Source organism: Mauremys mutica, chromosome 12, assembly GCF_020497125.1.
Source record: "Mauremys mutica isolate MM-2020 ecotype Southern chromosome 12, ASM2049712v1, whole genome shotgun sequence".
NCBI classification, from domain to species: domain Eukaryota; kingdom Metazoa; phylum Chordata; order Testudines; family Geoemydidae; genus Mauremys; species Mauremys mutica.
Genome location: NC_059083.1, coordinates 31,496,134 through 31,518,274, shown reverse-complemented (window position 1 = coordinate 31,518,274; position 22,141 = coordinate 31,496,134). Strand labels below are relative to the sequence as shown.

The following is a 22,141-nucleotide window of genomic DNA, read 5'->3' as shown; positions in this document are numbered from 1 at the left end:
CGCCTAGTTGGCCTAAATGGTTGCACCGGCCCTGCTTTCAGCCTCAGTCCGTGTGGTGGGGGGGGGGAGGAATTGGGTTATTGCCTTGGGGGAGCTGCTGGGGGAGGGAGGAGATTTACCTACTCACAGACTATTTTAATAGTTCTAAAGCTTCAACTTTTTGCGTCTCAGTGTCCAGTGTCATTAAATAGTTCTCGTCTGACTGAAATATTCTCTGATTCCACCCATAATTTCCCAGAGCTGTGAACATTTAAATTGGTAACAATTGGAATGAAATGCTGAAACCGGGATTTTTGTGCAACTGTGAAAGTTTACAATAAATATAAAAATTGCTTAAAATGAGCATTATCTGTCAAAATTATATAGTATAAAACAAGAAAGAATTCCACCAAGTCTGACCATCGCTCCTTAGACACACAGACCCTGCTCCTGCAGGCTCATGCTCACAGGGAGAGCTGACGTCCATGTGAAGCCCCAGTGACCCTCCCCACCAGCACAGGGGCTGATTGCCAGACCACAGCCCTAGTGGTAAATTTTTCACCACAACCTCCAGGGCTCTGATCTTACAGGTAGGCCCCTTCCAACTGAACAAAGAGCAGGAGTCAGTTCCAGGAAGGGAAACACCCCCTTGCTGCTGCAGGTGGGGCGTAGTTTGAATTCAGGAATTTGAAACAAAGCCTGTTACAAACTGCCCAGAGGGAGCCATGGCTGCAGAGAACCCCATGGAAAGTCTCCAGAAGGAAGTGACATGTCCCTTCTGTCTGGAGTATTTCATAGAGCCTGTCATCGTGGAGTGTGGGCACAATTTCTGCCGAGCCTGCATCAGCCAGTGCTGGGAGGGATCCGATTCAGCCGCCTCCTGCCCTCAGTGCAGACAAACTGTGCAACAGAGAAACCTCAGGCCCAACAGGCAGCTGGCAAACATGGTCGAAATCGCCAAGCGACTGAGTTTTCAGGCAGCAAAGGGAAGAGGAGGGGACGGGGTTTGTGGGAAACACCAGGAGGCTCTGAAACTGTTCTGTGAAGAGGATCAAACCCCCATCTGTGTGGTGTGCGACAGATCCCGGGCTCACCGCGCTCACACGGTGGTCCCCATCCAGGAGGCTGCCCAGGAGTACAAGGTAGGGAACTGCTGTCCCGTCTAATGGATAATAACCTGGAATTGAAATCCAAAGTTAATAGCATCACAAGTTTCCTGAGACGGGTGTATCTGTGTCGCTCAGCTGTGTGTAGCCTTCATTGCATGAAAGAGGCTGTACAAATTAATGATACTCCAGCCTGCCAAGAAAGGCAAGAGAGCGATTTAAAAATTGTCTGATGTGGGAAAGTTTTCTCTGAGCAGCTGAAACCTTTTCAAACCCAGCTCCCACCAGTGAACTAAGGGAACTCTCTGCAGACCGGAAGTTATTAAATGACCAGTGAGGTTTGATTCACAAGAGCTGCAGGCCAGTCTGTGTGGGAGTGCTGCCTTCAGACCGGAGAAGGGGGAGTTACAAGCTGTGGCTGTTATTACTGATTGTGTCACAGTGTTTATTATTGTTATTGGCATCCCAGCAGCCCCTACAGCCCCCAGATGAGATCTGACCTCGATTGTGTAGGCGGGGGGGGGAGGGGGGGGGGCTGTAGAAAACCCAGTGAGGGACAATCCCTGCCCTGAGCCATTTACAGTCTAACTCAGGGGTGGGCAAACTATGGCCTGTGGGCCACATCCAGCCACAGGCACATCCTGGCAGTCCCCTTATCTCCTGGCTGAGGAGGCTAACCCCTCCCCGCTCCCATGTTGTCCCACCCCTGGTCTAACTGGACAAGAGAGACAAAAGGTGGGAGGGGAAACTGAGGCACAAAGAGGGGAAGTGACTTGTCCAAGGTCACTCAGTAGGTTAGTGTCAGAGCTGGGTATAAACGCCCATTTTTCCAAGGCCAAGCCCAGTGCCCTAACCACTAGGCTACACTGTCCCCTCAGGAGCATGGAGCAATGATGACATGTGGACAGTAGGAGGAAAAGACTCCTTGAGAAAAGTCCCAGACTCACCAGGGATACCAGGTTTCCCAGGGGGAACCTGAACTCCTGTGTTGCTCCATGAGGGGTTAAACTCAGATGCTACCAGTCTGCACTAGAGGAGATCACTGGGCTAAACACTGTGTGGGACCCTGAGCACCTTCAGTCCGCACACAAAAGGGCTCTAGACAGCTCAGGTCCAGGTCAAGTACCACTGGGATTACACTGGATTGTAGCAAAACCAACCCCAGGCTGGAGCTGACCAGTGCCAGTCTGACCTGTTCTGTTGTGTACGTGGGCAAGGACCAGCCAGAGTGGTTCCATTAGTCCCATAATGCAGCCTTTTGAAGTCTCCCAGAATGCACTGTTTGCAGGAACTTTACCAGGGAATGGGACAGTGGGGACCCACCCAGAGGGCATTGCCACGGAAAGGGTTTAGGGCAGCACTGGGGCAAACCCCAACAGTCCCTTATACAAATCTGCCTCATTAGGAGGGGCCCTGAGGCATCCCCAGAATATAGGACATCCCCATGCCTGCTTGCATGGGGCCCTCCCACATCTGAATCGATCAGCCTGCTTGGGCCCTCCCCCGCCTTTGTCAGCTCGACCCCACCTGCATCATTCTGCATGGAAGTGCCACTCACACCCCTGCCCCCACCCTCACTGGTGTCCTCCTGCATCCTTGGTCTCCTTTTCCCTCTTTTTCACCGGACGAAGCCACACCCAGTGCTGGGACCCTACCAGACATGAATAGTGCTCCACAAAACTGGGATTGTGCAGCTTCCAATCAGACAAATGGCCTCCCGACGTCTCATGGGGTTTGCCCCAGTGCCTAGACCAGCTCAGCCCAACCAGTGAAGTCCCCAGGGCTTCAGGGCTGAAATCCCAGCCCATATTGAAACCCTGGTGGCTTCTGGGATTTGTATCACTTTGTTCATTAAACCTCAAAAACAGATTTATTGATTCACCCCCATGTGACTCCAATGTCCTGTTATGCTCTGTACCACTCATCAATTCACAAATACCAATAAAGCTTGGTTCTAATTGAGATCTCTGTCTAATTACTAAAAAAGACTAAATCTGAACTGGTAACGAGTCTGATAATGACACATTCCCAGTCTGCACTGATAAGGTTTCATCTCCTTGGTGGCCCTAATGTCAAAGTGATTAGGACCAACAGTCATCTTGGATGAAAAAACACGAAAAGCTCCACACCCCTCTCAACCATTCAAATTCAAGTTCCCAAATCATTTCTGTTTCTTCAGGAAAAAATCCAGACCCAATTGAAGACTCTGAGGGCAGAGCGAGAAAAGCTGCTGGGATTGAAAGTGACTGGAGAGGGGAAAAGCCAGGAGTATCTGGTAGGTGCCTGTTGTTATGAACCAGCAGGGACTGCCAGTGGGAGGTCTGTTTGGAGGCAGATTCCTGTGTGTGGCCTTGGTGAACGTGGCCTTGTGTGTGTTTCTCCCTGATCATGGATTACTGGGTTAGATTTGTGCATAAACAAGCCCTAAGCTTCCATTTCAGCTAATCAGTTAATGTCTAGGTCTTGTAACTTGCCCAGAACCCCCCCCCCAAGTGAACTGAATGTCCCCGTGAAGTGCTGTCCACTAGGTCTGGTCATTTCATGCATTAACATGTTTTTTTCTTTTTTCTCCCCTGGTGTCTCTGTCAGTGTAGTGCTGAGTCCTGCCTCCTGCTGCTCTGGGTCTGAATTCCCAGAGACCATGAATGACATAATATGCTAACATGACAGACATGGAAACCTCCCTTTCAGAGAGACAGGGGCTGAAGGGGAAGCTGTGAGAGAATCCTCTCCCTAGGGTAAAGTCAAATGTCCGAAATCAGGATTTTCAACTAAGTTTTCCCTCCTGCACACTCAGCTCTCTGTGAAAGGACCCCAGGCTCCATCCATGTCCCTGACCAGCCCTTGCCCTATTTTCGTACAGAAACAAACACAAACCGAAAAGCGGAAGATTGTGTCTGAATTTCAGCAACTGCGGCAGTTCCTGAAGGAACAAGAGCGACTCCTGCTGGCCCAGCTGTAGAAGCTGGATGAGGAGATTGTGAGGATCCAGAATGAAAAAGTCACCAAACTCTGGGAGGAGATTTCCCATCTTAATGAGCTGATCAGTGAGCTGGAGGGGAAGTATCAGAAGCCAGTGAGTGAATTCCTGCAGGTGAGACAGGGAGAAACAGAGTCACTGATTCCATGAATGCTTAAAGGCCAGAGCACCCATGGAAAAAAATTAGTAGGTGCTTAGCACCCAGCGCCTCATGCCCACCGATCAACTCCTCCCCCTCCCTCCCAGCACTTCCCACCTGCCTCAGTGGTAAGAGGGAGGGTGGAGGTGTGGCATTGGGGAAGGGGCGGAGTCGGGGCAGGGCCTGGGGTTGAGCACCTCCAGGGACAATTAGAAGCCGGCACCTGTGGTTAGAAACATCCCAGATCCCCACACAGGGAAGGGAGGGCTCCTGAATCATAAGCACTGGAGCCAGCAGTCAGAGATTTGAGTGTAACTCGGCGTGTGCATTGCTGACACGTGAGTGACTATTGTTCTTTGCAGAGTTACAGACAAAGATCTTAGAGATGGAAAAGCCCCATTAGCTCAGGGAATCCATGGCCCTGGGATCAGGGCAGGGCCTCTCTTCCCCATATTTGCAAAATCCCTTCCCTGGGATCCTCTGTGTGAATCAAACGGAACTGACAGTCTTTCCTCTCTCTCTCTCTCTCTCCCTATCCTTCTCCTCTAGGATGTCAGAAGCACCTTGAGCAGGTACATAGCTCCCTCTCACTCCCCCTCGCACTTCACAATACTGGGAAAGGGCTTAATGGTGATGTTAGCACTACATCTCCCCCGGGCTGTACAGCAAAATGTGTGGGGAAGGTCACATTCTAGATACAAATCTCTCTGATCAACTTCACCCTGAGGTTCTCACCTTTGCACAGAAAACTCTGGGATTCTCCATTCAGTGGGAAGGACTGACCTCAAGTATTTCCCAGAGATGTCACATCCCTGGGGGACTGGCCTCCTCAGGATAGTGGAGATGGAATATGGGCCTGTCACTGCTGGGGCCCTGGTTAACATTCAGCACAGGACAGCAGTGGTCAAGAGTCTTTCCCGCCCGAGGACTGTTTGGAGACCTGTGTGGAATGAGCTGGGGAGGTGGGAGTTCGTGCCTCAGTCTAGTTCCTAGGGGACAGATTTCTGCAGCTGGGAGAAGCTGAAGAATTCTAACTTCAGGCCCATTAGAGCAGCGACTCCCTAGCAACCACTTAGAATGAATCTCACAATGAACTGTAATCACATGAAATTGTTTCTCTATAGGTGTAAGAAGAGGAAGTTGCAGCAGCCAGAGGAGATTTCTCCTGAACTGGAAGAGCGAGTCAGTGGTTTCTCCCAGAAAACTATTGCGCTACAGGAGGCTCTGAGGAAGTTCAAAGGTACCTAGAAGGGATCTAGGAGGGGAAACTGGGATCAGTGTCTGAGGCTGTGGAAAGAGAATGGCTCCGGTCAATTGGTTCATAATTACATTATGCTTCCATTTAATGTTTGGATGAGAATACCACACACTTAGGATCCAAGACTCTCAGACTGATTAATTCAACCCGTTATTTGTTCCAAAAGCATGGCTTGCCATTACAATTACTGTTAAAGTAAGAAATGACAGACATACTGAAAGAAATACTGCCCAGTTACCTTCTCCTGGGGCATAGGCAGGTCATGATGCATTTCTCCTATGATGCTCCTTACAATGTCTGATGTATTATACACTGTAGACGGGTCGGACTCACCCCTGCGGCGCCTCCTGCTGGTGACTCTGGGAATTAGCTCGTTCCAGCCCTGGAGCGCTCTCTGCAGGCCGCTGATCCGCCTGTCCTCTGGCCCCCTTGTCCCTCCCTGGACCTGGTGCCCTTTTACATGGGGTGCTGCCCCCAGCAGTAACCCCTTTCTCTCAGGGTCTCCCCTCCTCAGGGAACCCCCACCCTCTATCCCCACCTTGCCTCAATATATGGCTACTGCCAGTCATTGTCTAGCCCCACGCCCTGGGGCAGACTGCAGTATCAGCCTACTCATCACTGGCAAGGAGGGTTTGGACCTGCTGCCTTGGCCTACCCCTGGGCTGCCCCCTGCAACCCCCAGTACCTGTTAGCCCAATGCTAGGCCGCAGCCTGGGGCTTTCCAGGCTGGAGCTCCCCAGCTCCTTTGCCTTTCCCCAGCCCTGCTCCACTCACGTACCCGGTCTAGCTCCTTGCAGCCAGGCCCATCTCCCTCTGAATGTAGAGAGAGACTGACTGGGCTTCTGGCTTCCCTGGCCTTCTTATTAGGCCCTTTTGCTCAGTTAGGGGCATGGCCCCAGCTGCAGCCACTTCCCCAATCAGCCCAGCCTAAAGGCTGCTTTCTCCAGCCACAGCCCCTTCCCAGGGCTGTTTTTAACCCCTTCAGGGAAGGTGTAGGGGTTCACCCTGCTAGACACCCCCCACCTCAATAACCCCTCCACTGGTGGGGGAGCTCTACCGGCCCAGCTTTCTCCTCAGCTGGGCCCGCAGGGAATCCCTTTCTGCTTGCAGGTTCTCCAGTGTTTGGAGCAGCCTTCTTCCTTCCTCCAGGGTTTGGGTTCCCATGGTAGCCTTTTCAGCTCCTCCATGGGATCCCCGGTTTGTCTGGGGCCTCTCTGCCTCTGACAGTCCCCTCTTTTGGACCTTGGTCATCACCACCCCCTCCTTTGGGGCAATCTTGGACCCAGCCTGGTCCTCCGGCCTCCCCCAACTTCTCTGGGGACTAGGCGGCTTGTGCCCTTTGTGGCAGAGGCAGCACAGCCAGTGCCCACCCCTGACCACCTCAGGGCTAGTCTGGGCCTTGTGAGTCCCCTGAGTGCACTCCCTCTTCTTGTGCCCAGGTTCCCCACAGGCCCAACACATTTTGAGCCCCCCTGTTGGCTTCACAGGGGGCACTTGAGTCTGTCCATGGTCTGTCTCCAGTGCAGCCCTTCCTCCAGGGCTCGCCTGGGCCCTGTGAGTCCTATACCGGAACTCCCTCTTCTGGTGCCCCGGCCGCCCACAGGCCCAACAAGTCTGGGCCCCCCACCTCCCTTTTCAAGTACCCTTGTCGCACACAGGCAAAACAGTCTTTAAGTCCAGGCCCTGGCCTCTCGCCTCCAGCATCTGGTTTCGTACAAGGTCTGGGTGCCCACACCCAAAGCAGTCAGAGCAATGTTCTCTGCCACTCAGCCAGATGGGCTGCCCAGGCCCTCCAATAACTGCTCCTCTTCTCCACCATTTTGGACTCAGCTCTTCTTCCAGGCAACTTTCCCGCAGTCCTTGCCCTGGCCCCTTGTATCAGGGGCGGACTGCAACTGCCCGCATTCTCCACCACGTGTAGACGGGTCAGACTCACCCCTGCGGCGCCTCCTGCTGGTGACTCCAGGAATTAGCTCGTTCCAGCCCTGGAACGCCCTCTGCAGGCCAGTGATCCGCCTGTCCTCTGGTCCCCTTGTCCCTCCCTGGACCTGGTGCCCTTTTACATGGGGTGCTGCCCCCGGCAGTAACCCCTTTCTCTTAGGGTCTCCCCTCCTCAGAGAACCCCCACCCTCTATCCCCACCTTGCCTCAGTGTATGGCTGCTGCCAGTCACTGTCTAGCCCCACACCCTGGGGCAGACTGCAGTATCAGCCTACTCATCACTGGCAAGGAGGGCTTGGACCTGCTGCCTTGGCCTACCCCTGGGCTGCCCCCTGCAACCCCCAGTACCTGTTAGCCCTCTGCTAGGGCACAGCCTGGGGCTTTCCAGGCTGGAGCTCCCCAGCTCCTCTGCCTTTCCCCAGCCCTGCTCCACTCAGGTACCCGGTCTAGATCCTTGCAGCCAGGCCCATCTCCCTCTGAATGCAGAGAGAGACTGACTGGGCTTCTGGCTTCCCTGGCCTTCTCATAAGGCCCTGTTGCTCAGTTTGGGGCATGGCCCCAGCTGCAGCCACTTCCCCAATCAGCCCAGCCTAAAGGCTGCTTTCTCCTGCCACAGCCCCTTCCCAGGGCTGCTTTTAACCCCTTCAGGGCAGGAGCAGGGGTCCCCCCTGCTACCGGGAGTGCTCTGTCTGCTTGGGTTGCCCTGCTGGCTGGAGTGCTCCCCCTTCTCTGGCTACCTTCCTGGCTGGAGCTCCTTCTCCCTTCCTGGGCTGCTGCTGCTGGCTGGAGTGCTCCTTCCCTAGACTGCTGCTGGGTGAGTGAGTGAGGGGTGGGGGAGGCCTTGCTGGCCAGCCCCCACTCCCCCACCTCTAGAGGGAGAAGCCAGGACCCCACCACCACCACCACTACAGCTACCACCCGTGGGGGGTCCTTCCTGCCTAGCCACCGGGGCTGCTAGAGAAGGAGGAGCTGCTGCTGCTGCTGGAGCTGTGTTTGACCTGGGGAGCTGCTGGAGCCTGGAGGAGGAGGGAGAAGAGGACTGAGAAGACCACCGGCTGCTGGGGAGCACACAGGACTCTGAAGACCACTGTGGAGGGGGCTACCAAAGACTGAGTAACTCTTTAACTGTGCTCTAGTGGTGGGGGTTTAGACTGTGTTTGTGGGGGCGCAGGGGGTGTGGCGTGGAGCCTGCCCCCTGGTCCATCTGTGTCCCCCCCCCCAACCCCCACCACCACCGCTGCCCCCTCCACCACCCCCGCAGGCCCCTTACCATCTGCCTCGGTTCCTGCCTCTGGGACTCAGCTGCTCGCCTGGCCTGCCACGCCCTATTGCCACCGTTTGGGCCTCCAGCGGCAGCCAGCTAGCCATTGACTGTGCACAAGTGCTTGTGGGTGCACGCACCCCCCCCTTCCCCGGACTGACCCCTTCCCCTCTGCAACGGGCCCCCTAGCTTTGCCCCTTGTTGCCTTCCCCCCCTCCCCCCCGCCCAGCTTCAGTTTGTTTGCCTGCCCCGCCCGTCTCCCTTTGAAGCTTTGTTTGTCCTGCCCCAGCCCTGGAGCCAGCCCCTTGGTCCCTCTGCCCCACTCCCAGCCTGGTTGCTCCCCTCCCTCCGCGGCCCCTCACCCTGATTAGCCCCTCCCCTCGTGCGCCCATAGCCCCATCAGTGCGCTTGTGCCTCTCCCCTGTTTGAGTTTGCACCTATTGCCCTGCACCCCCCATTGCTCTTGTTTCCCCCTCCCCTCCCCTAGTGCAACTAGAGGAGCCGGAATTCAACCTCGTGTCGGTGACTGACCCCCCCCCCGAGTCCTTAATAGTCCCCGTATCTGCCCTCCCTCCCCCATTTTGGCACCCTCCTCCCCTGCCCACAGCCTAGCAGGGAGGAGTGGTTGACCTGTTCTTCCCCCCCCCAGCTTTCTCCGGTGTTCTCCCTCCCTCCCCACTCAGCATGGCGGGAGACGCGGCGGGTGGGACCCCTGGGACAACGCCTGCCCCCCTCCCTCATCTGCTCCCTCCAAAAAAACCCCAGTCTCGACCTCAACCGCCGCTGCCGGACCACCTGCCACCGCTCCCGCTGAGGCGCCGGCAGCGGCGACCGACGGGGTGCCCTCTGCTGCTGCCACGTCCCTCGCCCCTTCCGCCTCTGGGGGAGCCCCCCCAGCCGGCGGAAAGGGTCGGGGCAAAAAGAAGGGAAAGGGCCCCGCTAGGAAGACAAAGCCCTCCATGGCGGAGCCTGCCACCGCTGCCGCGGCCCCGCCACCGGCCGCGGCGCCCCTCCCCGCTGTCCCCTCCACCAGCTCTGCGGGTGCCCCTCCCTCGGCCCCCAGAGCGTACGCCCAGGTGGCGGCGTTCCCCCCGCCTGCTGCTATGTCATCTCCCCCGACCGCCGCCTCCGCTACCATCTACAGCGGCCGGGGCCCCTTCCCCACCTTGACCCGGAAGCACGGCGTCCGTTGCCTCCTGGTACGCTCCTTGCCCCACGTGGAGACCTACGTGCGGGCGTTGGCGAGGGTGGTGGGGCCCACGGCCATCGTGGCGGCCTCCAAAATGTACGGCAAGGTGGTCTTCTTCCTTGCCTCGGAGGCCGCCGCCCAGGAGGCGGTGGAGAAGGGCCTGGCTGTGGGGGGCGTGTTCGTCCCCCTGGAGCCGCTGGAGGACCTGGGTGTCCGAGTGGTCCTGACCTCCGTCCCTCCCTTCCTGCCCAATGCCGCCCTGTTACCCTCCCTCTCTACTCTGGGGAAGCCCATCTCCGTGGTGAGCCCTCTCCCCTTGGGCTGCAAAGACCCCGCCCTCCATCACGTCCTCTCGTTCCGCCAGCAGGTGCAGCTTCAACTGCCACCGGCGGCGCGTGGCGGAGAGGCCCATTACCGGGTGCACTACTCGACGGGGGAGGCCCGGTGTTACCTCTGCCAGGCGACGGGGCACGTTCGGAGGGACTGCCCCTTGGCCTGGCACGGGGGAGCGTCTGGGACCCCCGAGCCCCAGCAGGGTGCCGGCCCCATCAGCGCCGGCGCCCCTGCCCGCCCGGTGCCCAGAGCCACCCCTCCTCCTCCTCAGCCCATCACTGCTCCTGCTTGTACGTCCTCCAGTGCGCCCAGACGAGCGGGAGAGCCCCGCCTCTGCTGCCTGCACTCTGGCGGGGCCTGTGGAGGAGGGTGCGGCAGGGGTACTGCCGGGCGTGGGGGAGGGCTCTCCCCAGGGGGACTCTACCCTCCCTCCTGCTGTCCCACCAGTGCCTCTCCGAGTCCCCAAACTGGCTTCCTTGCCCCCCAACCCAACCACTGTCGACCAGCCCGAAGGCGATGCCATGGAGGGCTGGACCCAGGTACAGGGTAAGCGGGGCAAGCGGAAGGCTCGGACTCCGCTCATGCCATCTGACGCGGAAGCCCCCCGTAAGACCAGAAAGGGGGCTGCAGACACTGAGCCTTCCGCCATGCCCACGGGGTTGACCCATCTGCCAATGACGGCTAGGGAAGACGTGGCAGCACTGGAAGGTACCACCATCCCTCCTCCGCAGTCCCTCCCTGCGGAGGCCTCCGCTGCGGCCCCTCCTGTTCCCTTGCCGCGTGTACCCCCTGCAATACCCGAGGTGAGCGTCGCCTCGGGCGCGAGTGGGGAGGACCCCGGGGTGGGGGGAGGTGAGCTCCCCTCCATCTTCACAGAAATCGAGGCCCTGGGTCTGACCCCGGTCACCCCGGGGGAGGACGACCCTCTGCTAATGGGCCTTGACCTAGCTGACCTCACCCCAGCTTCCCCTTCCCCATGCTCCACCGTCCCTCCTGTTGTGTCCGCTCCTGCCTCTGAGGGTCCCCTGGACCCCTCGACCTGCCCGGCTGTGGACGGCACCCTGCTGCTGGCCGCCGAGCCTGTTGAGGTGATGGCCGGTGCCTCGTGGCCGGGAGAAGGGCTACCAGGGGTGTCCCTCGGTGGTGCGGGGCAACCGAGCTCCTTCCCGGGCGGGGGCCCCCCTGAGGGTTCTGCATCTCTCTGCGCCGAGGCTGCTCTACCTGCCATTGAGCCCAAGCCCGGTGTCACTGGGGACCCCCTCCCTACCCCTCAAACCCCCGTGCCTGGCCGCGAGGAGCCACCCACTGATAGTTCAGCTCTTGCGGCCCAGGGTCCCATCTCTGTCCCTCCCCCCGCCCCTGCTCCTGACCCCAGCCCTGCCCTTACTCCCAGCCCCGTCCCTGCCCCCTCCACCTCCCATGATGTTATTGCCACCCCTGGAGCTGTCTCCTTCCCTTTCCCGGAGGATGACTCCCAGGGAGCGGCCTTTGAGTTCCACAGTCCCGACCCACTAGGAGCTGCACTCTTCCCTCCGCCGCCCCCCACTGAGCCAGGGTCCGCCCCTTGCTTGCCCGTCCCAGTAGGCCACGAGGCTGCGCCAGAGGCCCCACCCCCCCATACGCTGAGAGAGAAGTTGCAGGAGTTCCTGGAGGACGTCCGGGGCTCCCGCAACAAGATCCTGCTTGCTCTCCAGCGCTGGGGGGACTTCCACAAGATCCTCCTAGCCACGAGGGCCCTCATGGGGGAGGGCAAAAGGACCGGGAAGCAGGGTGCCGCGGCTTACCACCGAGTGCGCAAATTCCGTGACTCCTTGCTCACCTTCGGGGTGGGCCACGGTTTGCTGCGCGGCCCAACAGGGGCCGTGAGCGCCCCTGCCGACGAGGATCCCCCCCAGCCCTCCTCATGGCACTCGTCACCTTTGCCACACTGAACACCCGGAGCTGTAGGGTGGGCTTCCGCAGGAGCCAGGTGCTCTCCTTCCTTCAGGAGGGGGGGTACTCCGTGGTTTTCCTGCAGGAGACCCACACGGATCCGGCCGCCGAAGCTAGCTGGCGGCTGGAGTGGGGGGACGGGGTCTACTTCAGCCATCTCACAACCCGTCGGGCTGGAGTGGCTACCCTGTTCTCCCCCGACCTACGGCCCGAGGTGCTGGGGGTCGCCGATGCTGTGCCGGGTCGCCTGCTGCACCTCCGGGTCCGCATGGAGGGGCTCGTGGTCAACCTCGTCAACGTCTATGCCCCGACATCGGCCCCGGAGCGGCTGCAGTTCTACCAGCAGGCGTCCGCCTTCCTCGGCTCCTTGGATCCTCGTGAGTGCCTGGTCCTGGGCGGGGACTTCAACACTGTCCTAGAGGAGTGGGACCGCTCGGGGACCGAGCAGAGCCCGGCCGCCGCGGACGTCCTCTGGGAGATTGTCACCCATCACTCCCTGGTGGACGTCTGGCGTGACCACCACCCGGACGATGCCTCCACATTCACCTATGTCCGGGTGGAAGCCCATCGGTCGTGCCGCTCCCGGTTGGACCGCATCTATTTGTCACGTTTCCATCTCTCACGGGCCCAGTCCTCCAGCATCCGGCCGGCCCCTTTTTCGGACCACCACCTCGTCACCGTAACGGCCTCTCTCTGTGCGGAGAGGCCGGGACCAGCCTACTGGCACTTTAACAACAGCTTGCTGGAGGATGGGGGCTTCGTGGCGTCCTTCCGGGAGTTCTGGCTGGCCTGGCGAGGGCAGCGGCGTGCCTTTCCCTCGGCGCGGCGGTGGTGGGATGTGGGGAAGGTGCGCGCCCGGCTCTTCTGCCGTGACTACACCCGGGGCGCCAGCCGACGGAGGGATGCGGCGATAGGGCAGTTGGAGCGGGAGGTCTTAGAGCTGGAGAGGCGTCTGGCCGCCAGCCCCGAGGATCCATCCCTTTGCGGGACGTGCCGGGAGAAGCGGGAGGAGCTCCGGGTCCTCGAAGACCATCGGGCCCGGGGCGCCTTTGTTCGATCCCGCATCCGCCTCCTTCGGGAGATGGATCGGGGCTCCCGCTACTTCTACGCCCTGGAGAAAAGGAGGGGGGCCAAGAAGCACGTCACCTGCCTTATGGCGGAGGACGGCTCCCCCCTCACGGATCCGGCGGAGATGTGTGAGAGGGCCCACACCTTCTACGCGCGCCTTTTCTCCCCGGATCCGACCGATCCTGCCGCTTGCAGAGTGCTCTGGGACGGGCTCCCGACAGTCAGCGCGGGCGACCGGGACCGCGCTGGAAGTTCTTGGAAGCCCTCCGCCGCATGCCCACCAACAAGTCTCCGGGGATGGACGGGCTGACCGTGGAGTTCTACCGTGTGTTCTGGGACGTCCTCGGCCCGGACCTGGTCGGCGTCTGGGCCGAGTCCTTGTGGAGCGGGGTCCTCCCTCTCTCGTGCAGGCGAGCCGTGCTCGCCTTACTGCCGAAGAAGGGGAACCTCCGCGACTTACGGAATTGATGTCCCATCTCGCTCCTCAGCACAGACTACAAGATCGTAGCCAAGGCCATCTCGCTGCGGCTGGGGGCCGTGCTGGAGGATGTGATCCACCCAGACCAGACCTACACCGTCCCGGGCCGTAGCATCTTCGACAACCTGTATCTGGTCCGGGATCTCTTGGAGCTTGGGTGCAGGGATGGTCTGTCGTTCGCCCTCCTGTCCCTGGATCAGGAGAAGGCGTTCGACAGGGTGGACCATGGGTATCTCCTGGGCACTCTGCAGGCGTTCGGCTTCGGGTCCCAGTTTGTGGGTTTTCTCCAGGTGCTGTACGCTTCCGCGGAGTGTCTGGTCAGGCTCAACTGGACCCTGACCGAGCCAGTCAGCTTCGGGCGGGGAGTGCGGCAGGGGTGCCCCCTCTCGGGCCAGCTGTACGCCCTGGTGATCGAGCCCTTCCTCTGTCTCCTCCACAGGAGGTCGACGGGGTTGGTGCTTCGGGAGCCGGAGCTGCGGCTGGTCCTGTCGGCGTATGCCGACGATGTGCTCCTCGTGGTCCAGGACCCAGGCGACTTGGCGCGGGTGGAGGCCTGCCAGGCCGTGTACTCGGCGGCCTCCTCCGCCCGGGTCAACTGGGTCAAGAGCTCTGGCCTGGTGGTCGGGGACGGGTGGCAGGCGAGCTCCCTCCCACCCGCGCTTCAGGCCATCCGGTGGAGCGCGGGTCCGCTGCTCTATCTCGGCGTTTACCTTTCTGCCACGCATCCCTCTCCGCCGGAGAACTGGCAAGGTTTGCAAGGCAGGGTGGCGGAGCTTCTCCGGAAATGGACAGGACTCCTCCGGTGCCTTTCCCTCCGAGGGAGGGCACTGGTGCTCAATCAACTGGTCCTGTCCATGCTCTGGTACCGGCTCAACACCCTGGTCCCGGCCCCGGTGTTCCTGACCGACCTCCGGAGGGTGGTTCTGGAGTTCTTTTGGCCAGGACTGCACTGGGTCCCTGCAGGGGTGCTCCACCTACCCCTGGAGGAGGGAGGGCAGGGCCTGAAGTGCCTGCGCACTCAGGTCCACGTCTTCCGCCTCCAGGCACTGCAGAGGCTCCTTTATGGTGCGGGTAGTCCGGCATGGAGAGCCCTGGAACATGCCTTCCTGCGCTGCTTCCGAGGGCTCCGATATGACCGGCAGCTCCTTTATCTCCATCCGAGGGGCCTTCCGCAAGACCTCTCCGGGCTGCCGGTCTTCTACCAGGACCTCCTCCGGACCTGGAAGCTGTTCTCTGCGACCAGGTCCGTGGCGGCCACCGAGGGGGCAGATCTCCTCGCGGAGCCCCTGCTACACAACCCCTAGCTCCGTGTGCAGGTGGCGGAGTCCCCCGCGGTGCGCCAGAGGTTGGTCCTGGCGGAAACCACCAGGGTCAGAGACCTCCTGGACTACGACCGGGGAGACTGGCTGGATCCCCTGACGCTCGCTTGGTGGATGGGGCTCTCCAGACCTTGTACGCCCCGGCTTGTACTACAGGAGGTGAAGGCCGCTTTGCCGCCCCCTGCTCGGGCCTACCTCGACTGGGTCCTGCGTGAGGGCACGCCCCGCCCACCCCCTACCCCGAGCCCTCCGGACCTCTTCATCGGGCCCCTGCCCCGTAGACCCGACCGGCCCCCCCGCCCCTTCTCCGCCAGCCGGCTGCACGATCTGCAGCCGGTCCGTTTCCAAACCGCGCCAAGGAAGCAGCTCTACGCGCTCGTGCTCCACACCCTTCACTTCCTCACCCTCGTGTCCCGCCCCGACACCAAGTGGCGGGACCTCTTGCCACCTCTGGAGGGTGAGGACCCCCGGTGGGCCAGCCTGTACTCCACCCTGGTCCCGAGGCCCGTCGGGGATATCAGTTGGCGGCTCCTCCATGGGGCCGTGAGCACGGGCGTGTACTTGGCGCGGTTTACCCCTGTCCAAGACACCTGCCCCTTCTGCGGCGTGAGGGAGACCCTGGCGCACGTTTATGTAGAGTGCGCCAGGCTGCAGCCCCTCTACCGGCTCCTCACTAATATCCTCTTGCATTTCTGGTTGCACTTTTCCCCCCACCTGCTTCTCCATGCACTCCCTATCCGTGGCCCCACGAAGTCGCGGGACCTCCTGGTCAACCTCCTCCTCGCCCTGGCAAAAATGGCCATCTACGTGACCAGGGAGAGGCGGTTGGCCAATGGAGACTCCTGCGACTGTGGGGCTTGTTTCCGATCCTTAGTCCGTTCACGTCTCCGGGCGGAGTTCCTCTGGGTGGCGTCCGCTGGCTCCCTTGACGCCTTTGAGGAGCAGTGGGCGCTGTCCGGGGTTCTCTGCTCGGTGTCCCCATCAGGCTCCCTTCTTATGACCCTTTGACTGCACCCCTGTCCCTGTTTTTATTAGTTGTCCCCCGCAATTAGTGGGTTTCTGAGGCCCTGTGGAACCTCCCCTTAGGCTGGGGGGGGGTTCCGTTAGCATGGGGCGGGCTTTGCCCGCCCCGTTTCCCGGAAACCCAATAGGTACATACACATCCTGAGTATATATTTATTAGTTCTTTTCCAATCACCTTTGAATTTTATGAATAGGAAGTATCTTGTATAACTCATACACTACACATGCATGTGTGTTATGCTTGTAAGTATCTTCTAACTGGCAGGGCTTTTGTTGTCCAAGCTATTTTCAAGTTATTCTCGTTTCTGATTCGTTCATTACCAGTCATTACACACTGATGTGCACGGGTCACTTTGACCCTTTTCTCCACATGGGATTTTGTGGACTTTGCTAACTGCTCCTGGGCAGCACATTGTGGGTGTCTGGTGTCTTTAAGCACATTGTGTGGTCGAAACATCTCTTTGTCCCACAGGGGAACTTATGAACACATCACTTAATTACAAGGTCACTTAAGGAAACATTTCCCTTATGTCAAATACAATGATTTCTGAAAAACTTACTTCATCATATAACAGAAAAGGTTCTACCAATCCCAAAGGATCAGACACATTACGCCCCAGGTTAACAAATGTTTCAGATCTTACACAAATACACGCTACAGCCATTTCTTGTTAACAAAACTAAACTTTATTAAAAAACAAAAGAGAGAGAGTATGGTTAAAAGATCAGTATACACACGGACATGAGTTTGATTCATCGAGGTTCAGATTCATAGCGGAGATGGCGAGCTTTCTAGCTTTAAAGAGTTCTTTCAGAAATAGTTCATAGTCCAGTGTCCAATATCAGCTTGAGGGCATACCAGCATAACTGGGACCTCAGTCTTGCGACTCAAACTTCCCCTGATGAAACCTAAGCAGATCTGGGATGACAGAATCAGGACCCAAGGATCTTTACTACAATTTCATGTCTTTTGACAAGTTGGGAGTTCACAAGGATGTTGGGTCCATTGCTGGGAGATGTCTGAATGAGAGAGGAAAGAGGTTTCAGACCTTTTCACATTAAATACCTGAGTGTGTCTCCGTCTCTTTCTGTGTCATGATGAAAACACAGTTATAGGAGATCAGAGTGGTGATGCTGTTATAAATATGAAGCCTGAAATCTGACCTCTCTTATCCTTTCCCCCTCCAGACACTCTGCCGTCTGCACTGGAGAGAAAAAGAGGGGAACCACTTGGAGCACACAGACAGGGTGAGATTAGAGCCTCTTCCCTGCACTGGCCCCTCTCAGCGGCCCCACCCCTGCTCCTCTTCCCCCGAGACCCTGCCCCTGGCCAGGCCAGAAACCAGAGCCGGGCTCCCACCCAGGGTGCCCGAGTGGCACTGTGGAGCCCTGCACCCTCCACCTCCCCTGGGTGGAGCACCCCGGGAAGCAGGGACATGGGACGGGGGCTGCTCTCAGGCCTCTCAGAGACCCACCCAGGACAGGTGGAGGGTTAAGGGCTGTCCCCAGCAGGCAACGCTCCCAGCCTGGCCAGGGGTCAGGACTTGGTGGGAAGAGGAGTAGTGGGGCAGGGCCATGGAGTGGGCGGGGCCACCAGTGGTGGGATATCGTGCCCCACCCGCAACTTCTACCAAGCGTCCGGAACTCCTGGGGAGATCCCAAGCCAACATCACGCATTCCAGGGAGCGGGGTCCTGGGCTGGGGGCTGCTCTTAGGCCCCCCAGAAACCCACCCAGCAGAGGTGGAGGATTAGAAGCTCTCCACAGCAACCAAGTTCTCAGGCTGGCCAGGGGTCAGGGACTTGGTGGGAAGAGGAGTAATGGGGCAGGGCCACAGAGTGTGCAGAGCCACTGGTAGTGGGACCTTGTGCCCCACTCCCAACACCTACTAAAGGTCCGGAACTCCTAGGGAGATGCAAAGCTGACATCACACAAACACTCCTAACACCAACCTTAGTGCTGAGCTCATACCGACGCTGCTGAACAGAAACTCTCACTGAGCAGCACCTGAACAAAGCTCTCTGCCCTGAGGGCTGACACATCCCTCTGCTTCACCCTAGTTCAGGCCTGCACAACATGCGGCCCGCGGAGCCTCACTGTGCGGCCTGCGGGAGGATTCTAAATCCCCCACACACGGCGCTCTGCGGGGAGCTCAGAGCCCTTTAACTCCCAACCGCGGCCCGGAGTCAAAGGGCTCTGCGCTGCCCACAGGCGCGGGGAGCCCAGAGCCCTTTGAATCCTGGCTGCTGCAGGGATTTAAAGGGCTCAGGGCTCCTCCTGCTGTGGACAGCCCAAAGCCCTTTGAATCCTGGCCACAACTCCAGCGGATGGGCTGTGGGTGGGATTTAAAAGGCTCGGGCTCCCCTCAGAGGCAGGAGCTCTGGGCCCTTTAAATCCCTGTCCCAGCCCCGGAAAGCTCCGGGTTCCCCCAGCCGCCGGAGCCCCGGGCCCTTTAATTTGACCCTGAGGGCTCTCAGCCACCTCTTCAGCTGAGAGCCCCTGGTTGATTTAAAATCAAGTATCAAGGAGGGTTTGTTTCTGCAGGACTGGGCGGTGCTGGAGCAGGGTGCTTTCGCCGGGCCGGGAGGTACTGGCGGGGAGGGTGTTTCCGCGGGGCCGGGGGGTTTTGGCCCTCAGCTGTTTTCTTTGGAGTAATGTGCCCCGCGGCGACTTACAAGTTGTGCAGGCCTGCCCTAGTGCAAGGGGTCTCCCCATCACTGTTCTCCAACATCCTGCCTTTCCTGTGGGCAGCGCTGGGCTCTCCCACTGGAGCTGCTCACTGCTTCCTGGATTGGAGAGATGCTCTCCCTGTGATGCTGCCAGCTCCTCCCTTCTCTCTGGGATGGGGATGGGGCTCCCCCACCCAAGGCCAACTCCTACTCTGTGGTCTTAAGTGGCTCTTCCCCAATGCTACACCTTCCTCTCTGTTCCTGGGCCTGGGAGTGGAGGCTGCATTAGGGGAGGGAGTTTCCCTCTGGGGTATAAAGCTGGTACCAGCCTCCTCTCCTCCCTCCTCAATAAAAGCTTCTGACGCCGTCCTGGCTGGGTCGGTGCCCCTGGGAATGTAGCAGCCCCAGCAGGGGTAGCAGGGAGCTGAAGCTTCTGTTAGCAAATGAGAAACACACTAGGCCCTGGTCTATGCTAAGGGGGGGGGCGGGTGTCGAGCTAAGATACTGCCCCTCCCCCATCGACTCCGCTTCCGCCTCTGGCGGCGGGGGAGAACCGGTGTTGACGGGGAGAGAGCTCGGGGATCGATTCATCGTGTCTAGACTAGACTCTATAAATTGATCCCCAATAGATCGATCACTACCCTGAGGAGCTGCAGTGACGTCCCTGCTCAGTCTCAGGTGTCCAGGACAGAGGCAGTTCCCTGGGATCCAGGCCTGTCCCAGCCAGGACGGGGCTGCTGGGGAGTGTGAGAAATGGCCCCAGACTCCCCCAGGGCCGAGCTCTGCCCCTAACGCTCTGATTCTCTCTCCAGCGAATGTGACTCTGGATCCAGACACGGCTCATCCCCAACTCGTCATATCTGAGGATCAGAAACGTGTGAGACGGGGAGACACATGGCAGCGACTGCCCAACAACCCTGAGAGATTTAGCTCTGAGCGCTGTGTGCTGGGCTGTGAAGGATTCACCTTGGGGAGACATTGCTGGGAGGTGGAGGTGGGGAATGGGAGATGCTGGGCTGTGGGGGTGGCCAGAGAGTCTGTGAGGAGGAAGGGAGAGATCAGCCTCAGCCCTGAGGGGGGGATCTGGGCTGTGGAGCAGTGGGGGGATCAGTTCCAGGCTCTCACCTCCCCTGAGACCCCCCTGCCCCTGAGCCGGGCCCCCAGCAGGATCCGGGTTTGTCTAGACTGTGACCGGGGGCAGGTGACATTTATCGATGCTGGTGACGAGGCCCCAATCTTCACTTTCCCGCCGGGCTCCGTCCCTGGGGGGAGAATCCGACCCTGGCTCTGGGTGGGGGTAGGATCCCGGCTCAGCCTGTGTCCCTGAGACACGCAGGGGAGGGGCAGGGGAAATATCTCACTGGGAGCCCTGAAATCAGCCTCTCTAGCCTCACACACCCTTGTCTCTGTGACCTCTCCCTGTGGCCTTTCTATCATCCCGTTTCTATGACCCTGGAGGCTGCTGTGTGGTAGAGAAGCCAATCCCATCACTGCCCCAGGAATGGAATGGAAAAATGGGTTTCTCTAGCCAAGTAATCCTAGCCCCTATGGCCTGGAGGACTCCTGTCTACCCAGCCTCTGGCCTCTTAGCTCTATGACTCCTGGAAACTCCTCCCCCTCCCTCCCTGCAGCACCAGGTATGAGAGGAGAAAAGGGGCCTTGGGGCAGATGTGGGGGCTACAGCGTCATAACTGGTGGAGGAGCTGGGGGCAGAATTGATGTGGGGTTGTGGGGCAGTATTAATGCGGAGCTGGAGACAGGCATATGTGGGGTGGCAGGGACACAGAATTAGTTAATTGGGATTTGGCAGTTTGGGAAGAAGCTGGAAGCTCCGCACCAAGCGGGAGCTTGGGAGAAGCAGACCCAGGGACTGTGGAGTGTGCATTCATCCCAATATCCAGTAGAAATGAGTGACTAGCATAGACACTTCCTAGGTCGATAAAAGAGATTTTTACCATCAACGTAGTAAATCCACCTCCAGAAGACACAGTAGTTAGAGCAACAAAGAATTCTTCCCTTGACTTAGCTGCGTCTACATCAGGTGTTAGATTGACCTAACTACATCACACATGGTGTGAAAGTTTTCACAGCTCTAAGCGATGTAGCTACGCTGACCTAAGTTTTAGGTGTAGACCAGGACTCAGGAAGATTATTGCTACTACAGCAGAGCTACAGCTGTGTCACTGAAGTGCCATAGTGTAGATGCATCCGGAAGTGTTTTTTCCATCACTCTAGTTTATCCCCCTTTCTCACAGGCTGTATCAAGGTCACCGGCAGAATTCCGTTGTCTGGACCGGGGGTTAGGTCGATCTAACTGTGGCACTCAGAGCACACAAAGTTTCACAGCCCTGAATAACATCCCCAGGTTGATCTAAGTGTTAAGTGTAGAGCAGGCCTAAGCGGGGTTTCCCTGGAGTTGGCTGAAAATACAGGGGCTGAGGGATTGCCTGGCAGCTTGGTGTGCGTGAGGCAGAAAGCCAAGAGAACCAGCCGTGAGTGTGATCCCAGCAGGAAACAGTGTGACAGAGCTTGCTTCAGGCCCAGGGTTCCCCGGAAAGGCAGACATGGAGTTCTGAGTTAAGAAACTGCCGGCTGCTGTTTGTTTGTACCGTGTTCAGGGCACAGGAATGTGTGGATATTGTTTGTAACTAATACAGATTGCACCAAAGAAATACCTGACTCCTATAATCAATTTCTCCTGCCAACGGAAGAACCTAGTGTTATATCCTTGGGGCAGCCGGAGTAGGAAGCAATCACTTGAGGCCAGAGACCAGACAGCTAACCAAAACCTCCATTTTATTTACAGACCATAATACTCTAACTCAGTTGCCATAGCAGCAAAAACCATGACAACCAAATACACAACATATTCCTCCCCCCCTAATAAGAACATCCCCTAAATAAAAAAAACACACACTAGACTAGAGAAGGAGGGTAGACTGCCTCCATTCCCGGCTAAACCCTGGGTATTATTTTGCCCCATAACCGTGGGTTCGCCCTAGCTAGAGATCCAGCCGATGAGGAGGCCTTCTGTCTCTAGGTGGATTACGGCGAACTTCTGGTGTTATTGCACCCGAAAGCACTAGGGGCTCAGGGTCCGCAGCACGAACGGGTGAGGAGGTGGTATCAGCTCGTGCTGGGCAAAGGGGTATCTCAGCCGCCGGCAGTAATGGAGGAGAACAGTCAGGAACAGGTGACTCGTGATTCGGTGCCTCACTAGAAGAGGTGAAGTCAGACCCCTCAACTGCAGATGGGTCCTGAGGACTGGCATGACCTGGCAACAGCTGATCTACATGTCGCCGCCAGGTAACATTCTCTGCAGTCCGGACTGTGTAGGAAACAGGTCCTGTTTGAGTGATGACTGTGGCCGGGACCCATTTAGCTCTGGAAGTATAATTCCGAGCCAAAACTGGCTGTCCCGGGCTAAAGGTTCGGTCTTTTGCTCTGGGTGCCCGTCTGATGACTTGA

General features: G+C 58.4%; 1 pseudogene; it reads left to right on the top strand.

Moving 5' to 3' along the window:
- Positions 1-704: 704 nt before the first annotated feature.
- LOC123345527 lies at positions 705-20,612 on the top strand (annotated as a pseudogene).
- The last annotated feature ends 1,529 nt before the right edge of the window (positions 20,613-22,141 follow it).